Here is a 10517-nt window from a genome sequence, read left to right as displayed (position 1 = left end):
GCAAAATATATTATTGTACTCAATTAGCTAGCGTTGCCGACGCATCTTATGACGTGTTTATGTGACGAGATTTACCCTAGGGACAAAAGGGTGTTTATCTATTAAAGAAATTCCAACGAGCGTTAATGCAGGGGGGAATTTGCCACGGTGGATTTTTGCATATAAACGCAAAAAAAACGATTGTGCCGGATAATTTCATTTTAGATTTGTGCAGGGTTCTGAGTATATATTTGACATTATAACATCATTTTAGGAAGGAAGTTGTTATAATTGAAAGTTCTATGCGTGACGTAATAAAGCACAGAACATATGTCTTAGCATAACGTTCGCCACAAATGTAAAGTGTGTGCGTGTTGTTGAAGCGTTTTATGTCACGTGATGTATGGGCTGTCGAGGGGAAAGGCGGGAATAAGCACGGGGTTTTATTGTATCGGTCAGTTCCAAGCTAAACTTCGATCGGTTAACTAGATTAAATTCAAATTCGAGTCGTTTTACGTGGCACATGGATGATTTTTTTTTTTGCATTTTATGTTATTATAACAATCGGAATATTGTTCATTAGGAACATGTATATAAACATGTCAATTGTTTGTTAGTAAAAACAAAGGTCACGAAATTGAAATATTTTAAAAAGTATTGACGAATAAGTTATGAAATACGGATACATTTGGTGTCATAGAAAATGAGAATAGACATTGAAGCATTATGGTATTCAGGTACAGTTTTCCAGAGTTATTTTACAAACAGTTTTAATCGCTGTTTTTTTATTTTACCCTGGCTTGGAATATCATAATTTGTACAACGTTATATTATTCGAACATTGTGTATAGATGTTGTATGGTACAACAGTTTTTGGTACATACGTATAATTGTAATTTGATTAAAGTCTGCCTCAGAAAATTAAATAGATCGCAAGTCTTGCTCAAAGCAAAAAAGTGTTTGTGTTTTAAGTTTAGTTGTGTTAAAACAAAATATTATTCTATCAAAACTATCCCAAAAACGTCAATAATATGGTGTAATACCATGTTGACGTCTGATTTATCCATACTATTTCTTTATTCTATCTATTTAGTCTTATAGAGACTCATGCGAGTATCAAAATTGAGTGCCAAACTTACAACATCCAATAAGATTGAAGCTAAATCTCTCCATCATAGAGAATATATACATTTATAAACGTACATGATTCTTTTTTTTTAATTTTAGATTATCCTAACTAAACAGGTACAACATTTATGCTTGGCTTGTCCAAGTTCTTTTTTTTTACATAATGCAAATAAATGTAAAAATATGAATACATCTTAGTTAAGTTTATTGCCTTATGAGCAAAGTTATCCAATGATAATATAGTCAGCAGTCACATGGTGTGCCTAGACCAATCATTTCCATTCCCCACCATGTTAAATGCTTTCAATTTGAAATGCTAATATTCCGTACCACAGCAAAATTATTCTTGTGAATTACTGCGTCACGTCTCTACTACAGTGTAAAATTTAGTGGTGGCAATGTTGTTGTAATTTTAAACTTTGAAAACATACTGAAAATGTGCAATAGGAGGGATTTTTAATAATCCAACATGCTTGAAAGCCTACAAAAAAATATAAGCAAACACATTAATTTATTTCGTTGCGGTAACAGCACATTTATCTATGATAAATCCATTTAGTACAATCAATATAATTGTATGATTGTTATCGTTTGTTGTGATGGAGTTTCAACCATTTGTTTACAACATTTAATTTCCGTAAGCTTTATATCCACTCAATCTACGGAAATTGCCTATTAATTACTTATTTACTTTTAACACTCAGATCCTTTGGAGTCATATCAATAAGATGTTTATTGATATATGCAAATTAGATTCAGATAATGATATATATCATTTTCACTGGAGGTTTCAACATTTACTTTCTTAAGAATGACCATTATTTGTAAGACCTATCTGATAATTTGCATCACATGGTACACGTAGCAGAATTGAGTAACATAGTTGAAAATCCCTCCTAATATGCAACAATAGTGTCAATGGATGTAGGCGTCTTTGACCTATATATAGTTTATGTGCTCCACAACAACAGCGGTGAATCAAGATGACCGCGGCCGTGAAAAGTCAACTGTTTTGGACATTCATTGATAAATGATTATGACTTTTTATTCAAGCTCAAGACTTACAAGATACAAGATACAAGGTACAAGAATCTTTATTTACAGTCAGGTATGTGTTACCAAGAACAATTAGCTCAATGAGCTATTTTCCGACATGAATAACAGACATACATAACATTTAAAAAAATAACAATAAACTTGGGACCTGGAAATAAAAGCATATAATTATGTTAAAATGAACGAATATTGAAACAAAAGTATATACAATAGCCGTTCGTTATCACATTGCATTCAATTACAGATAGTAAATTGGATAAGAGCATTGAACAGTGATAACATCCACAGGTTTTCCCAGCTGTACGGGCAATCCACACGCGCACAGTTCAACTAGTTGACATACCACTGTAAAGTGGTTAGGTCTTTCAAGAGTGTATCTTATAAGTGTAATACATTAAAGAAATAGCAAAACTGTAAGTAGCAATATACAAGGGGATATCAGAATTATACATCGATGTGTAGTTGGTAAAAAAAGTTATAACTAGTCTTGATAAGAACAATGTTTGGAAAGTATTCCTCAGAGGAGGTATTATATTTATCATGTCATTTTGATATTACACCTACCACTGTAAAATAATTTTAATTGAAAAATTAAAGTCGAAACACAAACAAAATACTTGCCGGAAGAAAAACACAAGTAGTTGTATGTGTTCGACAGATGTTGTATAAATTTGAAACAACCATAGATAGATATTAGCCCATGTTACTTAATTTCATAATTTGTTATTTTTATTCAAAATGTCCGGTAAAATATGTTCTGGTATTTAAATGCCATATCTTGTCCAGTGGGTGTAAGCCATCCCACTGAAAACAAAACTCCTTTTCCGTTAAGACAAAGGATAAAATATTTTTAGTGAAACATCTTATAAATCTTAATTTCTTCTATTTTTTTCAAGCAATAAGCTATTATTTGCACATTGAACATTTACAAGAGGGACTTGTCCAGGTGCGACTCAGTCTTCGAAATTCCAGGTAGTTTTGGGAGCACCTTATATCCTTGGGGAGGCTGTTCCATACCTGACTGGCATCAAAGTGAACGAGATTTTCCCATATTTAGTTGTTCTAACTTATGGAACATCTATACGGTTTTCATATCTGAGATTAAAATTACATGTCTTAAAGGCTACAAGGTTTTGAAAATATTCTGGTGAGATACCATACATACATTTGAAACAATGGTGTGATTAAGTATATTGAATTGTTTTATTTCCTTAACAAACTTTGAGCCAACTGAAATTGCTTGAAATTTGTTAGGGTTAGACTGCATTTGATTGCAAGTAAAGAGTGGTCTTAACAACATGAAGATGTTTATCACACACAGAAGAGTATTGTCATCTGCAAAATTATACAAAGATGCATTATTGATAAAGTAGACGATGTCGTTTAGGAAGACGTTGAAAACTAAAGGCCCTCATATTGATCCTTGTGATACGCCTTTAAGGATTGAGTCCCACTCACTGGTAATTTGACACGTTGCTTTCTGTTTGTAAGATAGCTGTGCATAAGTTTACATGCTGGGACTGAGAGACCATATCAATTAAGCTTATCTAATATTATATCATGGGGCCTCATGCTTTTGAGAGGTCTATTAGAACTGCACCAACATATTTGTTCTATATAAGTTTTTTTTATCCAGTCTTCCACCAGCCTTAACAGGGTAGTTTGACATATAAATGTTGTTCTGAATGTTGCAAGGAAGAGATAAAAAATGTTATCAAATGACTAATCAGTTGCTCACTATGATCCGTTCATATAATTTGGACATTGATGGTAAAATTCTGACTGGTCTATAGTTCTTTTCAATAAAGGGTCACCTTTCTTGAAAATAAGGGTAACTTATGCTAGCTTAAGACTATTTTGAAATTACCCTTGGCTTATAATTTCATTGGCCATGTTTTGGATGGAGACTTGTAGAGTATCTTTGCCAGCAATGATGATTTTAGGAGGAATCAGATCTATATCGTTTGCCTATTTGGATTTAACCTGTCAATATATTTCCCAATTTCTATATCGGTGACCGGGGTGAAGTGAAAGTCTGGTGACATTTGGCAGTATTCCTGTATTTTGTCAAGACTAGCGTGTTTATCTTGAAGCTGAGTTCCAGATATTCCAATTTTTACGGCTATATTGATGTAATGAGTTCATTTTATTCGCCACCAGCGTTTAATCTGAAACCAGTTCCTATGTTGTTTCTGAGTATTTTTGGGTTATTCACTTTATTTGTAGGTTTCTGTGAGTAAACAGATTTATTTGTCGGCCAGAATTCTTTAGATTATGGTCCTCCTCTACACCGTTCTTGAAAGTAAACAGCTATAGATTTCCTTTTGACCTTGGTTTTAAGATTTCTGAACTAAGTGTTGCTTAACCAGTTGGTCATGTTCTGATTTCTGTTATAGTTGTTTCTTGCTTGGCGAGCCTTGTAAAAAAAGTTCAAGGTACCTATAGTTCATATAAGGTGGTGGATTCCTTTTTGCGGTTTTCTGTTTTACTGGGCCATGCTCGTCAATGACTTGTTTCAATAGGTGTTCGGGAGCCCAATATATATCGTCAATGTCCTCAAAGATATGGGCGAGATGGAACGGTACACGGGAAAGATGTTCATTAAATGATTTGTTGTCAAAGATCTTGTATGACCTGGAAGTGACCTTCTTTTTCATAAAAGACTTTGCATTGGTGAGAATGACATCAATAAAAGTAAGCCTGCAGGTTCAGAGATGATATTTTCCAGGCTAAAGCTATCACAAATGTTATGAAGAGGTTAACATTTTTCTCTTTTTAGTAAGTCATAATTCAAGTCTCCTATGCAGATCATATGTTCAAAAGTTATCAACATTTTGTCAAAATATTTACAAGTATAATTTTCTGAATAATAGAAGTCTGTATCTGACATCAACGATTTGTGAAACAAGCACAGAATACCCCAGTTCCGCCTCTGGAGTGAAAGCTCTTAGCACAGGGACTCAAGTTGATCATTTTCCAGGTCCCTGTGGCGTTTGAAGGGGAGATCAGCTCGTGTGAAGGCAATCAGTCCTCCACCATGGAAGATGCGATCTCGTCTTTCTAACTTGTTTCCGTCTGCAGTGAAGAGGTTGTTGTTGAAACTCTCATCCAGTTTGGTTTCAGCAATTACGAGCAGATCTGAAACTTAATCATCAAGGATTTTACGAATTTCATGGAATTTGTACCGTATAATGATAAAATCTTAGATAGCTCAGCAGCGGACGTTTATGGTTTTCATTTCTGAGAGCTTCAAGATTGTCAAATAAATCTGAAGAGTCACTGTTTGTGCTGCAAGATAAAACAGAATCAATAGTCATATCGGTTGTGTTGTCCGCTGGTGTGTCCTCGCCAGGTTGTAGGCAGTCTTCTTCGGTATCTGGAATATGATGAAAAGAGTCATTTATATAATAATGTCGATTTTCTATCCGAAATCATTTCGTTCGAATACTCCACCACATAAGTCGGATTTCCATTTGGTGCCAAAAGGTCGCCTCTCCTGGTACATTTTATTTGATTTACTATTACTGTTGTATACAACTTACTAAAAATGGAGGTAGAATTACGTGGAAGACATATGATTTAGTATTCTAGCTTTACCGACGGCAAGCACCCGTTCACAATACAAAGATGGTTGCAGTGTGCAATTTTCGCCTAATATAATATCAAGGACATATACCTTGGTATTACCAGTCAAATTTGTGATATTGTTGACACTGCGCTTGAGAATTTGAACATTGCTCAGGCAATTGTATGCCAGATGTTGCATCGATAATTTATAAAAACTGGCTACCCAGTTGAAATTGATTGATTTTCTTTAATTTGACTTTTCACTTTTTAGCATTTTGAGCAAATTCCGCAGAAATAAGAAGTGCCTCGAGAAATCTGCTTCAAGGTAGTCGTTGTGTTTTGTTTGGTGCGGAACATGAAAATGCCATGTATAAGTTTTAGTCTGTGATCACCAAACCGACTGAAGTAACACTTCAGATCAACAAGAGCCAAAATAGCATTTGTTGTGTACTTTTACAGCATGATAAGCATGCAACTGAACACAACAGAACATTACGCTCATCTTATTTTGCCTTACGGATTTTTACCAAAGGTCATACGGAAGACACGTGACAGTTCAGTGAAACCACAAGCCATTGTTCAGTTTTTTGAGTTTTGTCTGCAAACAGCTGCACCACGTTTGCAAAGAATATTTTTTTCATTGTATATATGTTACTTTTACATTGTACATGTTTGTGATAAATCTATTCCAGTATCTGAAACGCTTAGTCGCCTCTACTTGCATGGCGTATATGTTAAATTTACCATCGGAATTGCACACCATGAAATGAATGATTAGGTTTCTTTGGCCTATAAAAAACACTGTGATTGTCCCAAAGCTTTATTCTATATTTGTATATGCAGGATTTAATTTCTGGAGGACAGAAATACCGACTTTGGAATGTTCTAGCCACTAACATATTTCACATGACATGTTCGTCTTAGACCCGTATTCTATTCAATATCAAATATCGGCCCATAATTCATTGACCTTCACTGACCAGCTAAGTTCAATAATACCCTTAATATTAGACCAATTACAGCCGAACACATATGATAGCAAACATGCACAAAAGTTTGCAAATTCAAAAATATATAACGATAAGTCAACTTAACTTCTGTTAAATTCAGTTCAGAGTGTGAGGTTTTTCGCCAAAGACATGGTACAAAATTTATACGAGATATGTTTAGGAAAATACTAGACTATAGGTCGAACATAGTCGAGTTAACTCGAGGTTTGTGTTGCAGAAATCGAAAGCACGTGCTCAAGTCTCAGAAGAGTCCATTTCAAAAGGTTTACTACTGTTCCGATACATCACAATCAATCGTAACATCGCCACCAAGTCCGCATATTCTTCAACAGGTACGAGGGTTGATCCAGAATTACTTGGACGTTTTTAATAATTCAAATATCGTTGCACATACCTCATAGAATCTCATATACAATACATATAACATATCCGGTATAATCTGAAACTTTCAGAACAAAGCATAAAAATTGTCTGAATTACAATCCATTCAACATATGGTTGAACCCAAACGGCGTAGTCCAATGACGTCAATGGAGTGGCGCTCATAATGCATCACTATTTTTCGAAGTATTTGTCACCAACACTGATGAAGGTGTTACGCCGAAACGTTTAAGATAATAAACTTAGTGTGTATGTGTGGTTTATTCTATTCATATTCATCAACACTGACACACTTTTCATGGCGCGTTTTCCACTGCGTATAAAAATTCGAATACAACTCCCTAGAAAACGTGGATATCGCATTTCACACATTAAGTGTCAGGTTTCATCGGAAGTAATGATCCGGTTCATAAATTGTTCACCTTTCTGTGCAAATTTTCGCAGAAATGTTTTTCTCTCTCATTTTCACGTGACAATGGGGGGACCCATCTCGAACAAACTGTTTGCATGCCTAAACCGTCCGTGAAAATCCTTTTCACACATCTGTACCCCGCCCCGATAACGCTACATCAAGGGCTGTCAAACGGTGACCCCCTACGATGACATTCTTCACCGACGTCACTAACGTCGTGCTGCTCGTCTTCTTCCGTTCTCTTCCCTTATCTTCTTCTATGGAATCTCGCCCTTCTCTAAAACGTTGATGCCAGTTGAATACTAATGAACGGAAGACAGGTTGCTTCATTTTCGCCTTGGCGCTCATTTTCATAGTCTGCGTCGGGTTTTCCCCCAATCCAACGCAAATCTTTATAACCGCTTGCGTTTCTTCAAAGTCCGATGACACCATGTTATATCCAAGACTGTGCTTGTAATCAATTAAAAAAAATAACGACTTTTAAATTGAAATGACGTGAGAAATTTAAACAGTTTATATGTATGACATCAAAGTAATATTTGACGTAATTTGGCAGAAATTCATAGATAAACGTGCAAGAAAAGCATGTTGTGAAAGATACATTTTGTTTTTGGTAAACGTACATTTTAGATGGTGCACTGACCGTGCGTTCCTGTTATTTTTAAACCCGTATTTTTTTCAATACTCATTACATTTACAGACTTAAAATTCTTATCATCAATGCAGAACACTTTGAATAAGATATTCGTGAATTTTAATGATTTAGACAAAAATAAATATGTAAGAAGTCCTTGTAATTCATCAACTCTGTCTATGACGGTTACTGGATCTGGGCCGCAGACAAATTTATTAAGAGGTTCCGTCGAATGTGTCCCTGAAAATTACCGGATGTTGGCCGTATTCGAATCGATTGATAATTGTCGTCAACTCTGTCTATGAGGGTTACTGGATGTGGGCCGCAGTTTTATAGTGTAGATTGTGTTAGAAAATGTACAAAGTATGGACATTTTTACAATTTGCATTTAATAAGAACAACGTATTAAATGAGCTGAACGGAATGAGTTTTTTTAACGAAGGTAACTTGATCTGCTGACATGTGACCATACATGGGCTGTGTAACAAATGAGCAAAACCTTATACGAGTCCGTATTTTACTACTAAACACTATAGTTTTGCACTCAAAAAAATAAATACAATGTCACCTATCTCCCTACATAATTGGTTTTGAAAGTTGTTGTGCTTTTTATGAATATTTTCATAATTAATGGACGATTAACAATCATCATACCAATTGAGTGTCTATAGTATATATATGATATATAATACTCTTAATTCAATGTCATGTATCTTCTTTCATAATTGGTTTTGAAAGTGTTATGAATTTTATTTATTTATTAATGGACGATTACGTTTAAAAACATACAAAAAAGCGACTTTTTTTTCTTGACTCTGATAGCCATGACAAAATGGCAATAAAACTCATACATTATCGGTGTCCGGCGGCGAAGGCCAATCAAATGGCATTCTCATTATAATTAACGTCGGCGGTTTTTACAATTTCAATTCGTTAAATCGTCGGTATTGGGATTATAACCGAATAAAGCCGGTATATACTGTTTCATATAGACTATGTAGTTATATGTATTTATAGATATTTTTAACTTTATCAAGGAGGAAAACTGGATGTTGGCCCAGACGATTTTATTAATAGGTATGGTCCAGGAAGGCTACGTGATGTCACCTGATGACCTGGATTTTCTTCAGGTACCTTAAGTTACTACATTGATCTAAATTACCATGTATTCAAATGATTACATTGTCTATGAACCTGGTCGACCTAGTTGTTCGTGCCATCGCTACTATGTCTTCTATGAGTATACGTGTTTTAATCGTGCATATATTAATCACCATAGTTAGAAAAAAGTCCATGTTTTTCCGCCTTCAAAACACTCTTAGCTCCTGGTCGTTGTTAACGTACACCATGTTGAATCAACTTCGATTCCTTCTGTTTTCTGCTGCGTCCCTAGTCGTTGGTTTATAACAGCATTCGAAGAACTGTACGCGTGATCTCAATGAGGTTTTGATCTGATTACAACCGTTACTGTATTTAAGCATTATTTCCTAAGTCTTTTCTTAAATTGTTATATAAATTGTATTGTTTATGCTCTTTGTTTTAACAGTTGGCTCTGCTGAAAAGCATAAGAAAAAATATTATAAGTTACGGGGTTAGTTGGGTTAGTTGGTGACCCGATATAGGATAAACGGGGTCAAGGAAATCATATGGTTTCCCGCGCCCTGTATATCCCATATCGGGTACATACTAACCCTGTAACGAATATATCACGTCGGCAGCCTGTTTACATGTTGAAATGTTTCATTTCTTAATCGGAATCTGAAAATGGACGCCATTTTGGTACGATATGAAATTGGTGACCCAAGATGGAAAAATATTGGGTCACCGCGTAACCAGTCCTGGACCAATGGTGTTGCGTCATCCATGTTTGAAGGCGTGACATTATAAGTTACGGGGTTAGTAGGTGACCCGATATGGGATATATGGGGCAAAGGTAACCATATCGGGTGAGAGAGAAGCTCGAACCCGAATATTGTTTCATGCGCCCCGTATATTCCATATCGCCGTTACGTACATATCACGACGACAACCATATTCATCGGTATAGAAAAATAGACATTTTGGTACGATGTTAATTTGGTGACCCAATATGGAAAAATATGGGGTCACCGCGAGATCAGTTATGGACAAATGGCGTTACGTCATATAAGTTGGAGGCTTGATATAGTGGAATATGCCACGTCATCGTGCACAAAGTTCCCTGCCTACATCGTATCCTCAACTGGTGCAATCGCCTCATTTTAATTATCGTTGGCTGTGTTTACAACATCAGTCGGTTGACTGTTCGGTATTGGGATTGTAACCGAATAAAGCCGGTGTACACTGTTTAATATAGACTATGTATTTATAT

This window comes from Mya arenaria, chromosome 10, assembly GCF_026914265.1.
Source record: "Mya arenaria isolate MELC-2E11 chromosome 10, ASM2691426v1".
Lineage (NCBI taxonomy): Eukaryota > Metazoa > Mollusca > Bivalvia > Myida > Myidae > Mya > Mya arenaria.
This window is presented reverse-complemented; position numbering follows the sequence as displayed.